Below are 21,073 nucleotides of genomic sequence, written 5' to 3' on the forward strand. Positions count from 1 at the left end.
TATATTGGTACCATGAGTGGGGTGCTGCTGTAAAGATATCCAAAGATGTGGAAGCAAATTTGGAACTGGGTAGCAGGCAGAGGTTGTAACAGTTTGGAGGGCTCAGAAAAACACAGGAAAATGTGGAAATTTGGAACTTCCTAGAGACTTGTTGAATGGCTTTTACCAAAATGCTGATAGTGAGATGAACAGTAAAGTCCAGGCTGATGTGGTCACAGATGGAGATGAGGAACTTGTTGGGAACTGTAATATGATAACTCTTACTATGCAAAGAGACGGGATGCATTTTGTCTCTGCCCCAGAGATCTTTGGAATGTTGAACTTGAGAGAGATGATTCAGGGTATCTGGCAGAAGAAATTTCTAAGTGGCAAAGCATTCAAGAGGAAGCAGACCATAAAAGTTTGGAAAATTTGCAGCCTGATGATGCAATAGAAAAGAAAAACCCATTTTCTGGAGAGAAGTTCAAGCCAGTGCAGAAATTTGCATAAGTAACAAGGAGCTGAATGTTAATCACCAAGACAATGGGGAAAATGTCTTCAGGGGATGTCAGATACTTTTACAGCAGCCCTCCAATCACAGGCCTGGAGGACTAGGAGGGAAAAGTGATTTTGCAGGCTTGGCCCAGGGCCCGGCTGCTCTATGCAGCCTTGTAACATAGTGTCCTGCATCCCAGCTGCTTCAGATCCAGCTGTGGTTAAAAGGGGTCAACATGCACCTCAGGCCAATGCTTCAAAGGATGCAAGCCCCAAGTCTTGGCAGCTTCCATGTGTCATTGGGCCTGTGTGTGCACAGAAGTCAAGAATTAAGGTTTGGGGACCTGCATCCAGATTTCAGAAAATGTATGGAAATGCCAGGATATCCAGGCAGAAGTTTGCTGCAGGGGCAGAGCCCTCATGGAGAGCCTTTGTTAGGGCAGTGCAGAAGGGAAATGTAGAGTCAGAGCCCCCAGACAGAGTCCCCAGTTAGGGACTAGTGAAGCTGTGAGAAGAGGGCCATGGTTCTCCAAACCCTAGAATGGTAGATCCATTGACAGCTTGCACCATGTGCCTGGAAAAATGGCAGACACTCAATGCCAGCCCATGAAAGCAGGCAGGAGGGGGCTGTACTCTGCAAAGCCACAGAGGTGGAGCTTCCTAAGGCCGTGGAAACCCACCTCTTGCATCAGCGTGATCTGGATGTGAGACATAGATTCAAAGGAAGTTATTTTAGAGCTTTAAGATTTAATTACTGCCTTGCTGGATTTTGGACTTGCATGGGGTCTGTAGCCCCTTTGTTTTGTCCAATTTTCCCATTTGGAATGGGTATATTTACCCAATGCCTGTACCTCCATTATATCTAATGGAGTTAGTTATCTAAAAGTAAGTTAGTTAATTTGCTTTTGATTTTACAGGCTTATAAACAGAAGGGACTTGCCTTGTCTCAGATGAGACTTTGGACTTAGACTTTTGGGTAATGCTGCAATGAGCTAAGACCTGCGCTGATGGAAAGGTATGCTTGTCTTATTGAAATGTGAGAACATGAGATTTTGGAGGGGCCAGGGGCAGGACAATATGGTTTGGCTGTGTTCCCCCCCAAATCTCATTTTGAATTGTACTTCCCTTAATTCCCACATGTGGTGGGAGGGACCTGGTGGGAGGTAATTGAGTCATGGGGGCTGATTCCACCATGGTATTCTTGTGATAGTGAGTAAGTTCTCACAAGATCTAATGGTTTAATAAGGGGTTTCCTCCTTCACTCAACTGTCATTCTTCTCTTTCCTGCCACCATATGAAGAAGGATGTGTTTGCTTCCCCTTCTGCCATGACTGTAAGTTTCCTGAGGCCTCTCTAGCCATGCTGAATTGTGAGTCAATTAAACATCTTTCCTTTATAAATTACCTTATCTCAATATGTTTATTAGCAGTGTGAGAACAGACTAATACAGTGCAAGAGGCTGCAATTTTTCTTTTACTCAGGAGGAGATGTTCTTACAAACACTTGACCTCTGAACCTTTAAATCCTTTACTGGTGTTGCAGGCCCCAGAATCTTCACAAGGTATATCTCTCACTATCTGTCCTACAGATAGACACACTATTTGTGTGCCTTTCCAAATCCTTTAACCTACTAGCTACAACTTTCTAATGTTGTCTAATCAGTGTGATGTTATTGATATCAATGTGAAGTTCTGCTGGATGTCCAAATCTCTGTGGATTTTATTATGACAAAAACTAGGAGAGTTAACAAAGCCCAAAAGCAAAATTATGAATGATTATTGTTGTCCCTTACATTTAAATGCAAGCTGTTTATAACACTCTTTTTAAATTGGGATAGAGTAGAGCATAGTCACCATTGATTAAAGGACTACATACTGTGTATTAATTTGCTAGGTTTGCTAGGCTGATGTAGCAAAGACCACAGACTGGGTGGTTCAAACAATAGAAATGTATTTTCTCACAGTTCTGGAGGCTGGAAGTCCAAGATCAAGATCCCAGAAAGGTTGTTTCTCCAGAGGCCTCTTGCCTTGGTTTGCAGATGGCCATCTTTCCCCTCTGTCTTCACATGGTATTCCTCTGTGTGTTCTTATAAAGACACTAGCTATATTGGATTAGGGCCCACCTATATGATCTCATTTTACATTAATTACCGTTTTAAAGGTTCTATCTCCAATACAGTCACATTCTGAGGTAGTAAGAGAAAAGACTTCAACATATGAATTTTGTGAAGACCATAATTGAGCCATATACCATGTGCCTAAGGTCATATTATTCTGCTGTAAGAAAAATCCCATATCTTGCATGGAAACTGTGATCAGGGATATTATTTAGTTCAACTTTCTATGGACTAAAATTATTCTTCAAGGTCCATTCAATTTCTGTAGAAAATATGATGGGGAAAATATCCCCCATCCTCTGAAGCACGATTATTTTTAAATTACTAATTATTTTTAATTTACTATCGTGATTGGAGTGAAGTGTAGTTTCAGAGGTTTTCATTTGGCTCCTTACCTGCTGGGTTTTAACTCACAGACCAAAGACTCAATGTAGGGATCAATCCAAATTTCAAGTATGTTGATCCCAATTATAGATTCAGGACCTGCACAATTGAGTCCTGGGTGTGTCAGTGGACCCAGTGGGCTCATTGCCAGCCGGATTTTGACCACGGCTTCATTCACTACTGCCATTTATTTGCCCCCACTCTAAAAGTGGGGCCCTGATGATGCTTCAGTTCTCCAGATATAAATGTCAACTCTAGTCCTTAGACCAATAATCCTTGAACTGTCTGAGAATTCCCTTTTCCTCAGTGCACAGTCATCTATGTAAATAGTCACTGTGGCTACGTGGTATCAAAATTGCTGAATATATAGGGAACATAATGTTTCTTAAGCAATATAAATAGAATAAATGAGTATCTAGGTTCATCAAAGTGAAACTGAAAAACACCCAAAATAAAGAAAGTATTTTAATAGCAACTCGAGAGGAAAGTAGATTACCTACAAAGGAACAAAAACTAGGTTGACAACAGAATTCTCCAAAGGAACAATAGACAGTAGGATGTGTAGGATTCAGAGCTGTGTGGTTAAAAGGAAAGAAAGAAAGAAAGAAAAACTTGTCAACTTAATTTTTGTATTTATCCAGATTCTCTTTAGAGAATGAGGGTGAAATACATATATTTCTGTAATAAAGGGATAAACAATAGATCTGCAATAAATAAGGTGTTAAAGTGGTATTTCAATGAAAGGGGAAGTGATCCAAGGGGCAGGTTGTGGGATTTAAAAAGAAATATAGAGCAAAGAAATTAGTAAAAGTCTAAGCATTTCAAAGCCAATTTGACTATATTAAGCAAAATAAATTGCGTCTAATATGTAAAGCTAAAAACAAAGAAGATAAAACTAAAATCTTATATAGCTTAAAAGTTGAAAATGTGATAACCAGAGTTTAAACAGACTCCAATTTCGTTATTCATATTGTCTGTAACATTCTGTCTTTTCTAGGTCATATAAACAAAAAATGTTTTTAATGGGGTTTAAATAATGTAAGTAATACAGCAATTTAACATATTTATTTACTGTTTTGTACTGTGCAGAGAATGAGCTTTCATTTAAAGCATCCAAAGAACAAAAGAGTCATCAATAGCCAAAAGTACATTTCTCATATCTCCATATTAAAATAATACGAAAACAGTATCAATGTTTAAAACTTCAAATTAATAGCAAAGTATTTTTAACACATATGTTTTTCTGAATAACTAATGTGTTAGAGAGAGAGAGGCAAAAATGAGAACAAAGAAAAGCTGAAATTAAGATGGTCCTACTATACAGTATCTATAAATTTTTTTCTTTTTTTTCTAAATTTTTCCTTTGTGAGACAGTTTGCATATTATCTTTTAAAACACATCTTTATTGAGATATAATTAATATAACATTTATCAACTTAAAGTGCATATTTCAATTATTTTTAGTGTATTTATAAACTTGTGCAACCATCACCACAATCTAAGTTTAAAACATTTTGCAACCCAAAAAGAAATCTTCTACCCATTATCAGTAATTAATTCCCTTCCACTCCCAGCTCTAGGCAACTTCTAATCAACCCTGTATCTATAGAGTTACTGTTTCTGGCCATTTTATGTGCAGAACATTCCTTAAGTGTATTGTACTCCATACAATATGTAGTAGAAATAGCAATTCAAATACTTTGCCCATTTTAAAATTGGGTCATTTGGGTTTTGTCGTTATTGTTGATTTGTAACATTATTTATATTTTGAATACAAGTCTTTATCAGATAAGTGATTTACAAATACTTTTTGCCATTCTTTGACATCTCTCTACAATTTCTTCATGGTGTCTTAAGAAGCACAAAAGTTCTTAATTTTGATGAAGTGAAATTAATCTATTTTTCTTTTATAGCTTTTGTTTCTGTTGTCATTTAAATAAGCATGCCTAATCTAAGGCTGTGAATACTTAATTGTATGTTTCCCCCTAAGAGTTTAATAATTTTCATCTTCCATTTAGGTCTGTGATCAATTTTGAGTTAATTTTTGTATATGGTGAGACGTAGAGGTCCAACTTTATTGTTTCACATGTGAATATCCAGAAGTCTCAGTACCATATGATAAAAAGACGCTTCTTTCCCGCATTGATTTGTCCTGGCTCCCTTGTAGACTATGATTTGACCATAAATTTGTGGGTTTGTTTCTAACTCTCAAACCTACGAATATTGACCAGATTGTCTACTCTCATATCGGTACTCCACTTTCCTGCTTAGCTTTGTAGTAAGTTTTGAAATTGGGAAGTATGTCTCCTCCAACTTTATTCTTTCCTTTTAACATTTTTATGTTTAGAATTATTATGTGTTCTTGGATAATTGATTAATTTATCATTATGTAATGCTCCTTTTTATATCTAAAAATTTTGCTTGTTCTGACATCAGCTTTTTAGAATTAATACAGCTGTTCCATTTTTTTGGGGGGGTGGGGTTAAAGTTAGTTTGACATAGATCTTCATTCTTTACTTTTAACCTATCTGCACCTTTACATTTAAATCTGGTTTCTTATAGACCACATATGTTTAGGTCTTGTTTTTATCCACTCTGACAATCTCTGTTTTTTAACTGATGTATTTATACGATTCACATTCAAATTGATTATTAATATAATTGGATGAGTATCTACCATATTTGTAACTATTTTCTACTCATTAAATTTGTTCTTAGTTTCTCCTCCACTCTGATTTTTCTGCCTTATCTAGTTCTGATTAATTAGGTGATTCAACTTTATTTCTTCTGTTAGCATATCATTTGTATAAAATTTCATTATATTTTTATTAGTTTTCCCAAATTTTTCAGTGTGTCTTTTTAAATAATCTATGTTTCCAATCAAATAATACCACACCTCTTCACAGTTAGTACACATTTCTTCTAATAGTCTTACCAATTCCTTGCAGCCATCATTTATGGCATTACCAACATTCATTTTACTTACACATATGTTATTAATTCCCCAATACCTTTTCACTATTGTTACTTAAATGAGATCTTTCAGGTCAATTAAATAAATAAAATAAATTTTTTATTTTACCTTCATATACTCTTTCTCCAATGCTCTTTCTTTCTCTATGTAAATCTAAGTTTATGACTTTTATCATTTTTCTTACCCTGAAGAACTTTTAAAATTTTTTGCAGGATGGGTCAGTTTATCGCTGATGGCTTCTGTTTCAAGTAACATTTTAAAGTTTAAATTTTAATATCAAATATTTAAAAAGAATTTTTAAAGTCTTTCATTTTTCAACTTTTTCTTTTAAAAACATATATCAAAAATTTCAACCTCTTTACATGTTAGAGCTAAAACCAGAATGCCCTACAATAACTTTTTAAGTAAGATAAGAGAATAAAGGAGAATGAATATGTAATTAGATCATCTTTTGTGATTATGTACCTAATGATTTTTATTGACATTCTTTGTTTATTTGTGCACAGAATTAAATTATTGTCTTGTGTTACTTGATTTCAACCTGAAGAACTTATTTGAATATTCCCTGTAAGGCAGGTCTATTAAGAACACATATTAAGATATTTTACTAGGCTTGGAATGTCTTTATTTCACCTTAATTTTTGAAAGATACTTTTGCCTAATGTAAAATTATTGGTTGACAGCTATTTCACTTTCAGCACTTTAAATATGATATCCCACTGCTTTCTGCTTTCATTGTTTCTGATGAGAAGTAAGCTGTTAATTATCCTAGGGTTGTGATGAGTCACTTTTCCTCTTAATGCTTTCAGGATTTTCTTTTTAATTTTCAAAGTTTCGACTATAGTAGCAATCTGGTATCATTTACTGCTTTTATCCTACTTGGTATCTGTTGAGCTTTTTAGATGTATGTATTAATATTTTGCAACATATTTGTGAAGTTTGTCAACAATTATTTTTTCAAATTTTTTTTCTGCCCCCTTTTCATTTTCACTTCTTCTATTACTTTTGTTTTTGTGGGTGCTTTAACTGGTATCTCACATTTCTCTGTGGCACTGTTTTTCTTTCATTATTTTCTCTCTCTCTTTTTCAGATTGTCTGATTTGTATCTATTTATGTTGAAATTCACTGATTATTGCCTCTGTTTGTTCATACTTACTATTGAACCCTCCAATAAATTTTCATTTTATTGATTATAGTTTTCAATGTTAGAATTTTTATTTTGTTCTTTTTAAAGTAATTTCTATTTCTTTGTTTATATTTTTATTTAGTGGAAAATGTTTATTATATTTTCTTTAATTGTTTAGACAGGGCTTTCTTTGCTCTCTGAAACCCATTTCTATTATATCTAATACTTGTCTCAGCTCAAAAGAACTTTCATTTATTTACTGCATATGGGTTATAATTTCTGCTTCTTTGCATGTCTTGTGATATTTTTTGTTCAAAAGTGGACATTTTAGATAATATATTGTAGCAACACTGGTAGTGATCCCATTGGAAATATTATTAATATTATTATTGTTTTTGTTTGGTCTTTGTTTATTTGCTTAATGAGTTGAAAGAACTAATTCTATGAAGTCTATTGCCCTCCTTAATGTGCAGCTTCTGATAACCTTGTTCAGATTTTTTCTCTTGGTTTTATTTTTTAGCAGCTACCATTCCTGTGTTACCATAGGCTGTTTATGAGTCAAAAGTTGTGTTTTAGTCATCTTAGTCAGTTAGATCTTTATCCTTTACCACTGAATTTGTATGCCTGGCTTGAAGGTTGCTGTCACAGTTCAGAGTTTACCTTTTTTCCCAGATATATAATCAGTAGTTTGGATGTTCCCTCTCTGATCACTCTTGAGAGGGAACATACTTGGACATGACTTTACAGCATGAAATTCTTGATTTACTGTTCTGACAAGATCGGGCACATTCAGGGTGGTATGGCCTTAGGCTTGATTTACTGTTCTAAAGAAAGTCTGTCCTCTTATAGCCTATCTCTTCCACTGGGCAGAAACTCTGTGCCACTGTACAGGAACTGAGGGTTGAAACTGAGATCCACTTCTCCCGGAGTGTGAACACTGGGTACAAGGGTAACCCCTGCTTTACCGTCTTGTTCATCAAGCTTTGAAAATCTATCCTACAAGTGAGCTTGCATAGGGGTAGTCAAGACCCAAGAAGTCTTGGACTACTGTGTATGAAGTACAGCTTCTTCCCTATAAGTAGGTGCTAGGTGTGGAAAGAGTTTCAGATTTTTTGGCCTTATTCACCTAAAATATACTTTTGCTATACAGTGCTAAGAGGTATGAGAAATACCAGTGAAACTATAGCTTTAGACTTAAAATTGAGTGTAGAGGGAGTGTCTGACTTCTTGGTTGCATGTGCCAGGAGTAGGGTTTCCATAAGTCTGAGCAGGTGTGGGGTGTAAGGAAGGGAACAAGTAATGGTGCAATTGCCACAGATTCTGACTGTTCTTACTGAGATTTAGTAGATTTTCTTTAAGAGAGTTTCTCCATATTCTGTATGTCCTTAGGACTCTATCCAGAGACTTTATTGATGTTTTTTGTTTTTGTTTTTATATAATTTTATCCATTTTAATAGCTGTTTTTTGGGGGGAAAGGTCTGTTGATCTCACTCTGCCATTACAAATTTAGATGTTTACAAATTACTGTTTTTTTCAGTTTACTAATCTGTTGTTCTGCTGTATTTCGTATGATATGACACCCACTTATGGCTTTCTTAATTTCAATTATTATAATTTCTATTTCTAGAACATTGTTGTCTAATAAAACTTTCTAGGATTATAGAAATGTCCTGTATCCTGCACTATTTAACATGGTAACCACCAACCATATCTAACTGCTGAGCAGTTAAAATGCAGCTAGTGTAACTAAGGAACTGACTTTTAAATTTTACTTAACTTGAATTAATTTAAATTTAAATAGCAACAAGTGGCTAGTAGTTACTGTATTGGATAGCACCCTTCTAGAATTGCCTGTTTAAAAACAGATTTTAATTCCTTGCTCAAATTCTTAATGTGTTTATTTTATTGACTATTTTATAGTTATTTTAAAGACTAAACCATCTGTTCTCTTTCTTTTGCCTGCTATTTTGTTGATTTCTTATATATTGTTCTCTTTTTTAGCATGATATATAATTTTTTATCAGATTTCTGAATTTGAGATGAAAAAATTGTAGATGTTCTAGATTATATTATCTCTCATCAAAGATAGTATAATTTTTATTTGTCAGTCAGATAAAAGACATTAGTACAAAAGACACCATTTTTATTCTCATCCCAAGCATTTATTAATTTTGTAGCCTTATGCAAAACATGCAACAGTCTTGAACCTCTTTCTTCATCCATAAATGGGATTCATCTTGCTTAAAGCAAAGATTGAAAGGTAAATAAACAGTTTCTGAAATTTTTGGGAAATCTGCAAGGTAATATATGAGCCTAAAATTTATATGAATAATTCATTCATTCTGTATATATTCATCAATGTTTTCATAGGTTGCTTGAAAGTAAAAGCAGGATGTTGTTGGGTAAAAATTATTTATACTATTTGTTACTCCATTTGTGTTGCTCTAAAAGGAATACCTGAGATTGGGTAATTTATAAAGAAAAGAGATGTATTTGGCTCATGGTTCTGGAGGCTATACATGAAGCACAGCGCTGGCATCAGCTTTTGGTGAAGACTTCAGAAAGCTTACAATCAGAGCAGATTTTTTTTTTTTTTTTTTTGATATGGAGTCTCACTCTGTCACCAGACTGAAGTGCAGTGACACGATCTTGGCTCACTGCAACCTCTGCTTCCTGGGTTCGAGCGATTCTCCGGCCTCAGTCTCCCAAGCAGCTGAAACTGCAGGTACGTGCCAACATGCCCAGCTAAATTTTGTGCATATATATATATATATATATATATATATATATTTAGTGGAAACGAGGTTTCACCATATTGGTCAGTATGGTCTCAATCTCTTGACCTCGTGATCTGCCCACTGGCCTCCCAAAGTGCTGGGATTACAGGTGTGAGCCACTGTGCCCTGCAAAGAGGGTGTCAGCCTATTACAAGGCAAGATCGGGAGCAAGAGAGAAGAGGAAAGAGATATCACATCCTTCTTAAACAACCAGGTCTCGGGAACTCAGAGAAAGAACTCACTCATTACCATAAGAAGGGCATCAAGCCATTCATGAGGGATCTGCCCCCACAACCTAGACACCTCCCACCAGGCCTTACCTCCAACATTAGGGATCACATTTCAACGCGAGATTTGGAAGGCATGAACATCCAAAGTATGCTGCTATAACCAACAAGTTATTTTGTAGTTATATGTGTGTTATGACTCTTTTTAATGGTCTTTGATAGAAAAAAAGTACCTGTTTTCTGAAGGCAATGAATGGTTATGAAATCAGCTATTAATATTCCTACAATAGCAAAGTGAGAGCACATTTCAGAGTCCCTGTAGTTGCACTCTTTGGTGCAGTTTCACAGCAGTAGAAAAGAATCTCAATGCGAGCCTGAACTTTTGGCCACAGCCCAGTTATTCTGGCACACATTGAAATCTCAAGACATCAAGAGAAACAAACTTTGGGACACTCAGTGGTACCATTTTTTAAAGCCAGATTCTTTTTCAGTGGGTTTTCACATTTCGTTATTCCAATCATTCCAATGATTGGACAAAAGAAAAATCGTTTTCTTATTTTGCACTTTATTAAGAGGAAAAAATTTCTTTTGTACTAAAAGCTTCATTTTCCTGTAAACAGAATGATTAACTTGAGATTGTGCCAAATAATTTCTGAGTGTCTAGATAAGATTAAATGCCTTTATTTTGCTAAACTCATGTGTTGATATTTTCTCATTACTTTCTCTATTACTTAAGCCAAGAGGTTTTTATTAACCACTCACAAACTTGCATCTCTGCACTAAATTCTGGCAATACTTGGAATGCTTTGACATCATATAGTATCTGAATAGAGCAATGTTCTTGATGGTATGTAGAATAATTGTAAAATAATTTTTATTTTTTCAAAAACAAAATTATCTTCAAAAGTGCCCACCTAGGGCACACTCTTTTTAACTTACATTCTGGCAAATAACTGATATTGACCATCCATTGCTCATCAAAAGAAAAATGATTCCCTGTTAGACAGACTCTTAAGTTAAAAATACCTTTTAGGCATATACTTAAAGTCTCATTTCTTTTCCTGTGTCCTCCACAATGTCTTTAATGTGCTTGATTTGGGTAATAACACCCAGCAGTCACGGAAGACAGAAACAGCCACCTTGATTACTCCCTCAGCATACTTATGCGTGAACTGAGTCTTGATGCATGAACAAAAACACTTCAAGGTCATATTCCTTATCTCTCTAGGTTATTATTCTCTCTTAAGAGGAAACTATCATGCTTCCTCTCTTACCAGAATGATAATCGAGATATTAACACATGGCTTTGTCATAAATCCTAAACACAACTAAGTATAGATAAAGATCTACAACAGAGCAAAAATTCTCTAGCACTGGATACATACACAAACTATCCTAGGCAGTTTCTCCTAACAGCTGCTAAATTACTTCTATTAATTGCAGCTTCATAAAACTAAAGAAAAGAAAAGAAAAAGAAAGAAAACAACAAGGCTGTTTAATGGCATGCCTCTGTGTTACTACTTTTCTGTATGGTACACAGCAAAGCAATCAAACATTTGGACATTACAAATATCCTAGCAATCATTTTGATTTAAAATACTCTCCAAATGTAGATACTGCAAATGAAAAGACTCATTTCTTTTAGCCATTATTTCTAATGCTGCTAAAAAGATGCAGTTGGGGAAATGCTTATCAGAAGTACTAAATCAGCATTACAGATATATATCAAGGAACCAGATGAATCTACAATTGCAACCAATTTGTTTTTCAGACGAGGTTTTATTTTTTTTCAGACTTGATGGATGGCTGTTTTTTAAGAATAATATTTGTCTAGAATGGATTAACTCAGGAGAGTGATACAAATATACCCAAAAGAATGAAGAAGTGTAAGTGGAGAGTGGTATATATAAACTATATCCAGGAAGAAATGAAATAATCGAAAGGTCCATTTTATGCTTGACATTTAGAGAACAGCCCTCCAAAGTTACATAGTGACAAGAATGCGGAACAAGGTCAGGACAATGGAAACTTCTTTGTCAGGATCTAGTTGTGATATCAATGGGGAAATGTCTTAAACCAGGTCTCTCAACCTTAGTTCTATTGACATTCTGGGCTAGGTAATTCTTTGTTGTGAGAAACTGTTCTCTGTATTTTAGAATGCTTAGGAGCATTACTGACCTCTTCCAATGCGATGCCAGTAGCACCCTCAATTGTGAAAATCAAAAATGTCTCCAGACATCGCCACTTGTTTCCTGAGGGCTAAATTACCAGTTGTTGTAAACTACTGTTTTACATACTTTTTGGTTTTTTAATCTCTAAACAGAGGAGTTGTGAAAAGATGTGTCTTTTCCAGCTCTAATATTCTCTGACCTCTCCAGCTATGCTCACAAAATTGATGAGAAACTCTATCTGTTCTTATCAGGTAACACCAGAACTAGCTTTTTTATGTTCTCAACTTGCAGAAATTATAGCTAGTTTCCCCACACACAGTAAGGGAATTCCAACTGCATCTTGTGCCATATTTTGAGTTAAATTTTTACTTTGCTCGTTTTCATTCTTTATGCAGCATCTTCCAGATAGGGTGGTCAACTGTCTCAGTTACCTGAGACTTTCGTGGTTTTGGCATTGAAAGTCCTGTGTCCTGAAAAAGCCCTCGATCCTGAGGAAACGGGTCACTTTCCTTCTATAACTATTTCCACGTGGTTTTGCGTGTGTGTAGATATGCATATATACAAACATGTCATGAAGAATACTATAGTACTATTCTAATAATTAGGGTTAGAATCGTATAGTAATAGAGAGAATAATATAGTACTCAGTTATCTTAATCTATTTTTTATTATTTTATTTTTAACATATTTTATGTTATCAAGTATTATTTAACTATATTATTTTAATGCATGATTATTATCTTATTCTATTAATGTACTACAGTTTATTGAATAATTTCCATATGATTAGACATTTATGTTCTTTCTAGTTTCTTTTAAAATAAAAAATCAATGCTCAATGAACATTCTAATAGTTACACATTTATGCATACCTTTTAAATATTTTTAAATTAAACATTTTAATTTTGAATAATTTAAAATATCCTACAGGATACAGATATATAACAACCCTGTATCTGTTCTGTCATATTTAATTTACATTACAGAGTTAAAAATAAATAGAAATGAAATTTAGCAAATTCAGCTGAAGTCTGTCCTCCCTACCTCCCCACGTGTACCCACTGTCCTTGAGAAAGTGTGTGCCATTCCCATCAATGACCCTGAACATTTGTCACATACTTAATTATCTACAAAAAGCAAAAACGATTCACCAGCATTGTACATTTCCTTTTGCATCTTGAGTTTTTGCCCAACATTATTTTTTAGAGATTTATCCATGTTGATAGATCTATATTATTAGCTATAACTGCTATATAATGTTCTGTTTCATGACTGAACTTTCATTTTTCCACTCATATTTAAAGACAATTACATTTTCAAATTATTTTGCTGTCACAAACAATGTTGCATTATTTGTATACGCACAAGTATATCTGTGTATATGCATCCTCATGTACAGCGCAAAATTTCTGTAAGGTAAACAGATTTAGGAGGAAATGAGGATATGCATATCTTTAACTTCACTTCAGCTAGTTTTCTTCCTGAATGGTTATTCCAAATAACACTTTCAGAAGTCATGTACAAGAATTCCTGCTTCTCACTGCTTTCCTAAAACTTAATATTAGCAGACCTTATATTTTTTCCTTCTACTTCCTTTGAATATATAACCTATCCTTTGTGATTTTTCTTTTGGGGTTTATATTATTTATTTTTCTAACTTCTTCAGCAGATTCTTAGCTCATTAATTTTTAGTCCCTTTCTCATTTTATTACGCTCTTTTAAAAGTATGAATTTCTGATTAGTATTTTTGCTGGATATGACACATTATGATTTGTAGAGCTGTTATTAATCAGTTATAATTTTTTAGCAACTTTATTGAGGTAAAACTGACAATAAATGTCACATTTAAAAGTATTCTTTTAATTTCAAATTTGTTTCATTTTAAACCATTTTTTATTTTTGATTTTTGTGGATATATAGTAGGTACGCAAATTTATTTATTTATTTTTTTATAGTAAGACATTTAATTTTATTCCCTTTAATAAATGAGGAATGTGGTTTTATTCCTTCCATTGTCTGCTTCTAAAGTATAGATATAAACTTGTGTCTACTGCAGATGCAGATAAGAAACGTGGGAAGCCACAAGAAAGCCAAGTAGCCTGGGAAAAAGTGGTCATTGAGCCATGAGCAAAAAATAACAGTTGATCCTGTTGGTGCCACCTGAAGGCAGAGATGGCTGAGGACCCCCGAGTGTAATTCCAGAGAGCTCCCCTGCAGCCCCACCCTGACTTTCCAGGATGAGCCTTCTCTAGGAAGCCACTGCTCATTCGGAAAGTGAAGAACGCCTGTGTTTCCAACACCAACCCCAGCTCTGCTGACATCTCAGGATGGCAGGACCACGCGTGACGGAACACCAGGCAGGGGAGACTCAAATTTATAAGTTACATGAGATATTTTGAAACAGGCACACAATGCATAATCACATCAGGGTAAATGGGGTATCCATTATGTCAAGCATTTATCATTTCTTTGTGTTACAAACATTCCAGTTATATGTTTAGTTATTTTAAAATGCACAATAAGTTGTTGTTGACTGTGGTCACTCCATTGTGCTATCAAATAGTAGATCTTATCTTATTCATTCTATCTAACTATATTTTTGTATCCATTAACCAGCCCCACTTCTCACTTCTCCAGCTTCCATTCCCAGCCTCTGGTAACCATCATTCTACTATCTATCTCCAGGAATTCAATTGTTTTAATTTTTAGTCGCCACAAATCAGTGAGAATACGCAGTTTATCTTTCTGTGTCTCTCTTATTTCACTTAACATAATATCCTCCAGCTCCATCCATGTTGCTGCAAATGATAGAATCTCATTTTTTTTTCAATTACTGAATAGTACTCCAAAACAGTGTGTATTTGGTAAGTGCTGATATATGTAAACACCACTGAAGTCATCAGCAAAATCAGAATAATGAACATGTGTCAATCCCAAAAACTTTTATCTGTCTTCTTTGTATTTCATTTCTCCCATCCCTCTACCCTCATCCCCCATCCCCAGGCAAAACTAATCTGCTTCCTTTATTTACTATCGGTTAGTTTGCATTTTCTAGAATTTTGTATAAATAGACTCATATAGAATGTACTCTGTTTTGGTCTAGTTTCTTTAATTTAGCATAATTATTGTGAGATGCATCTATGTTGTTGCATACATCTTTTTTTTTTGCTGAGTAGTAATCTATTGTATAAATGTAACACCAATTTACTATTTCATTGATAGATATTTTAGTTGTTTCCAAGTTTAGTTTAGGTTATTACTTAAACATGAAATTATGAATGTTCATGTTTAAGTCATTGTGTGAAAACATGCTTTTATTATGTTTGAATATATACCTAGAAGTAAAATTGTTGGATCATATGGTTAGTATATGTTTACTTTTCTGGGGTAATGTCAATGTCTTAGTATATATTCTAGATGTTGTTTTTTCTTGTTACTTTACTTTTTAATCAAAATAATCTGTCAATAACTTTAGAGAAGTACAATTTTCTTCTAGAATTCCCCATAATTTTTGCTTTATATTTTACTGTATTTTTCTGTATATATATTTGCTACATTTGCCAAAATATGTCTTGTATATTGAAGTAATGTTAGTTACCCACATGGTCAGAGCATCAGCATTATGTTGTAATGCTTTGCCAATTTTTTTCTTTTATTTGTCCGTATGTCTGTTTTGCTTGATATTAATATAACCAACTTTCATTTACTTTATATATCATTTCCATTCGTTGACTTCAAAACTCTCTGACTTTATGTTTTTGCCTCTTGTAAAGGTATATAGCTGGAACTTATTTATCAGAGCATCACTAAGAGCTTTTCTGTAAGAGTGATTGCCATTTATTTGTGAGTAATATATTGCTACTCTCTCATAGTTTTGAACAGTTTCTCTCTTAGCTCTTCCTATCTTTCTTATTCTCTGTCTTGCTTTCACTTTTGTTCCTGTTCTTTCTTTTTCTCTGTCTCTGTTTTCTGTTTCCTACTTTATTATAATATATTTACATATAAATTCTGAATAATTCTCAATTATTGTCATCTTAAGCATTTATTTTTCTACAGTCTCTCTGTCATTTTCTTTTGGTCCTATTTAGATAAATGTTAGATATTTTTAACACATTTAAATATATCTCTTTTTTATGTCGTAATTTCTTCTGATAGAAATTGTGTGATATTTTCAACTATTTTTTCCATTTCAATTATCCCCTTTTCAGCTAAATATAGACTGCTGTTTACCTATCTCTATCAGCTATCTATGTCTACCTATTAATGTGTCTGTCTCTCTATAACATATGCATGTATATATTTCAATGGAACTGCATTTTTAAAATATATATTTTGTTCTTTTCTGAGATGTATTGTTTCGTTATGTCATGCTTTTTCCCTAAGGTTTCAATTTTTCTTTTACATTTTAATTAATTTTACATTTATTTTGTATCTTATTTGAGTGATCTTGATATTACAACATGTTCATGGGGTTATAAATCAGATGTGTCTTTTAACTCATAATAGAGTCTTTCCTCATATGCTTTTAATTTTTGCTTTTAATTTTTTATTGTTAGCTCACACATTAGGAAGGCTTAATTTTTCCCTGCTGTCAGAAAACCTTGTAGTAGCTTGCACTGTGTTCTGCAAAAGAAGCCTCAGAATTATTAACAAATTTTATATTAATTTCTTGAATTGGTGGTACTTACATTACATAGATAATGAAAATTTGAACCCTAAACCAATGTGAGGTACAAAACTGGAACCTCTGAGGATTATTCTTTTTCCTTCTATAGCCCACAGTAATACAGATGAGCTTTCTTTCCACTTCCCTGTGCCAGTGGGGAGAATATTTGTCTAGTTTGCCCTTTCACTAAGGGTGTAGCACTTTGGGGATTCTAGGTTTATGTTAGTCTCAGTTTCTTTTCCCTGTCTTGTATCCAAGATGCTGTATCGCACAGACAGAAAATCCTTATCCTTCCTGCCCACAGTAGCCTCACCATCAGCTCAAAATATTCTGCTTTCAATTACCTATTCATTTATGATACCTGACATTTTTCCTTCCTCACAAGCTGTCAGGCATTTAAAACAATTTCAACATTTTAAAGCATGAGAGATTTTACTTTTTTTTTTTTGTCCATGGCATTTCTGGAATCCGAACTCTCCCTTAGCAATATCTTAGTAAAAGTTCTATAGGTAAAATTGCTGAGTCAAAGTATTCATGTATCTTTAATGCTTTTAACATAAATTGTCAAAATTGTTTGCTACAAGAAGCATGCAAGGATAGGATTATGATGATGTCTCAGTCTACACAGATGACCTCTGCTTTGCTTCTCTGTCCCTTCTCTTTCATCCTTCTTCTACTCTGGTGCTACTTTATGACAGCCTGGAATCATTTGTTTCTGCATTTCTGGGGTGCTATGGAGCTCTTCAGTGCTGTATTGACTTGTCTGTCTTGTCACCTACCACCGCAAATTGTAATATGGTTTATTGCTACTTCCTCAGTATTGACTGAGGATAGTATAAGTGTTGCTACTGCTTTGTGTTCCTACAGGGACAAAAGCCTTTTTTCACAGGGACTCACGACTTGCTACCCTTTCAATTCACCTTCCTTCCCGCTGTCTGAGAAATCTTTACTGATTTTCGAGTTAGAGAATGAAGATGGTTAAGAGTCTAGCTGTTAAGTAAACTGCATTTTCCCATCTATTGTCTGGCATGTGTACTACAGTCCTTTCTGCTGCTCTTGGGAGAGTGGAATTTTAAAATTCCAAATTCAGGAAAGTATGGCATCTTTTTTTTTCCCCCCTTGTTTTCAGTTCATGTGAGACAAATCAGTAGAATGCCTCAATGACTGAAGGGTCACAGAGTGAAAGAAGGCAGGGGAATAAAATCACTTTTGTTAATATAGCATATTATTATCATATAACATTTAATGAAGCTTTGGGGGATTCTTTTACTTCACTCACATGGTCCCTCGCCACTCTTACAATACCTTAGACCTCAAATCTCCAAACGTATACTTTTTTGACTCACAGGAAGTCTAGGTTTCCATTTCGGTTTTGCAAAATATCTAAGCTATTTCTCCTGGGAGTCCTTAGAGAGACAGAGTTCTGGTATAAAATGAAGCTACTTCTTGCATTGCTGGGGTCCTTCTTTTTAGTGTCCTTCCTCTGGTCATCCATGACTCTGTAGCCCAAGATTGTTGCTGATGGAATTGCCAGTGTTGTCACAGATATCCTCTATTTTTGACGCTTTCTCCCTCTAGCCATTAGAAAAGAAAGTTTTCTTCTTTATATGACGAGTCTTCTGAAGTTTCTCATAGCATGTATGTTGGGGCCCTGGTAAATTCTTCCTTTATTTTATGTCATCTTTTGTCTTAGAGTAAGCAGGCATCCAAACGGCAATGTTAGGGGATGGGGAGGTCTATTCTCATACTCTCTCTGAAAATACTATTTCTCTTTTGAAACTCAGGTTCTGTTGCTCTACTTATATACTCTATCAGACTTGTTTTTCACTTGGATATTTTCTCACAGAGTTCATTATCCCATGGAAATCAAGTTCTATTACTGGAAATCTGGATCTGTGCCCTAGAACATTCCCAGGCAGTTAAGACACTCTTGATCAAGTTATGATTGTTAGAAGATGGTTCTGCCCAAGAGCACAGAAAGAGCCTCTGTGGACTAATGAGGTTTAACTTCCAATTACATCTAATAGAGTTTTATATCTGACACAGCCTCCAATATTTTGTCCTGTATTTTTTATAGCTGACAAATTTACCAAGTGTTTTTATTTGTTGCAATAGTTTTGATGCAATATTACAAATATGGTTATTACTTCCTAATTAGCTTATAAGTTGTATGCAATTCTAATAAAAACTTTATTTTTTTACTTGACACATTTCTAAATTTCTCCAGCAGAATGTATGAATGAAAGACTTAAGAATACATCTGACCCAGGCAGCCTGGGTTCAACTCTCCATGTGAGAATACCAAGCTTGGCTGGGCACAGTGCCTCACATCTGTAATCCCAACACTTTGAGAGGCTGAGGCAGGAAGATTACTTGAAGCCAAGAGTTGGCGAACAACCTGGGCAACAAAGTGAGACTTCATCTCTACAATTTTTTTTTTAATTAGCCGGATGCAGTGGTGCACACCTGTAGTCTCAGCTTCTCAGGAGGCTGAAGTAGGATTGCTTGAGCCTGTGAGCCCAGAAGTTTGAGACGGCAGTGAGTTACGATCACACCACTGCATTAGAGCCTGAATGGCAGAGTGAGAGCCTATCTCTAAACTAAGTAAACAAATACAGACATACATACATAAAGTAATAATTATTATAATAAAAAGAATACAAGCAGTCTGCAATTTGTGTGTTTTGGTGCTAACTGCAACTCATGTATGTTGTACCCTCATTTTTCACAATATCATGGTAACTAAATAACTGTGCAAATTAAGAGTACAGTTCTTATGTGCATGTTTTATAGTTAATGCATACTGTTCAAAAAAAGAACTACCTGTACTAAATAAGAATAATATAGGTGGACTTGTCTACTGCCTAATAAAACACATGATAAAGCACTACAAATGAAAGACAATAGTTCTTACAAGCAAATAGGGAATGCAGAGGAAAAATAATAGAGGGGCATCTCAGTCAAGATTCAAATTTAGTTTATAATAAATACAAAACTTTTCTCTCAATTTTTGGATCTGGATTATATATGCTGTTATTACTAATTTTACATATGACTGTCTTTCTTTTTAATCATTTATTTAGTCAATTAATAGATTCATTTATTCAGAATTTATTCAGTCAGCTTCTGTGAAACTGCCACCCAAGCCAAAAATAGAAATAGTAGAAAACCTTACATCTACCTAAACCATCCTCCTCAACTACCTCCCTTTCACTTCTCGGATGCAAATACAATTTTATGTGTGTGTGTGTGTGTGTGTGACTTTTATTTTAACTTCAGAGGTGTAAGTTCTGGTTTATTACATAAACTTGTGTCATGGGGCTTTGTTGTACTGACTATTGCATCATCCACGTATTAAGCCTAGTACTCATTAGTTATTTTTCCTGATCCTCTCCCCCCTCCCACCCTCCACTTTCTCAAAGGCTCCAGTGTGTGTTGTTCCCCGCTATGCATCCCTGTATTCTCATCATTTAGCTCCCACTTATAAGTGAGAACATGCGGTATTTGCTTTTCTGTTTTTGAATTGCCATTTAAAAAATTGGTACATCTAATGCATGCCGTAACATTATTTTATTTAGTTTTAGCTTGCTTTTGAACTTCATAATAACTATACCATATGTAGTCTCTGGACATGCCTGTTCACTTTATATTATTAATACTGTATGCAGCTACAGTACCTTTACTTTTACTGTTATATAATTTCTACTGTGTGAAAAAGAGCACAGTTTATTTACTCTCGAGTTGATGGACATTGGATTGTTGCCATTTTTTTTCTTTTATGCTAAGAACAAGACTGTCAAGAAGCTATGTATATTCCTATATCTTTTTCTGGCACACAGATATAATGTAAGTGTTTATCACACAAAGATTCAGTTCTTTATCCCTGTAGAGTTGATTTCTGTGTGTGTTATGACATAAGGATCTAATTTCATTTTTTGTACTCATATGGAACTAATTTTTCCAGCTTCATTACTAAACAGTCTTCTTTCTCTATAATCTGCCATGCCATCTTTGCATATGTCAGTGTTTCCTAAGAGCATGGGATCCTCTGGGCTGTAGATTCTTTATTATTATTATTATTTGCCTATCCATACTCTAATGCCACACTGCTCTAATTACTGTAGCTTTATAGTAAGTCTTCTTATTTGGAAAGTCTTA

At 34.6% G+C, this 21,073-nt stretch overlaps 1 long non-coding RNA gene across 1 annotated transcript; it reads left to right on the forward strand.

Annotated features, from left to right (window-relative positions):
- Nucleotides 1-12,257: 12,257 nt before the first annotated feature.
- LOC109029119 (uncharacterized) lies at nt 12,258-19,646 on the forward strand. Its single transcript, XR_002008139.2, has 3 exons — nt 12,258-12,500; nt 14,306-14,441; nt 19,146-19,646. It is a non-coding gene; the product is annotated as an uncharacterized lncRNA (long non-coding RNA).
- The last annotated feature ends 1,427 nt before the right edge of the window (nt 19,647-21,073 follow it).

This window comes from Gorilla gorilla, chromosome 10 (genome assembly GCF_029281585.2).
Source record: "Gorilla gorilla gorilla isolate KB3781 chromosome 10, NHGRI_mGorGor1-v2.1_pri, whole genome shotgun sequence".
Taxonomy (NCBI): Eukaryota; Metazoa; Chordata; class Mammalia; order Primates; family Hominidae; genus Gorilla; species Gorilla gorilla.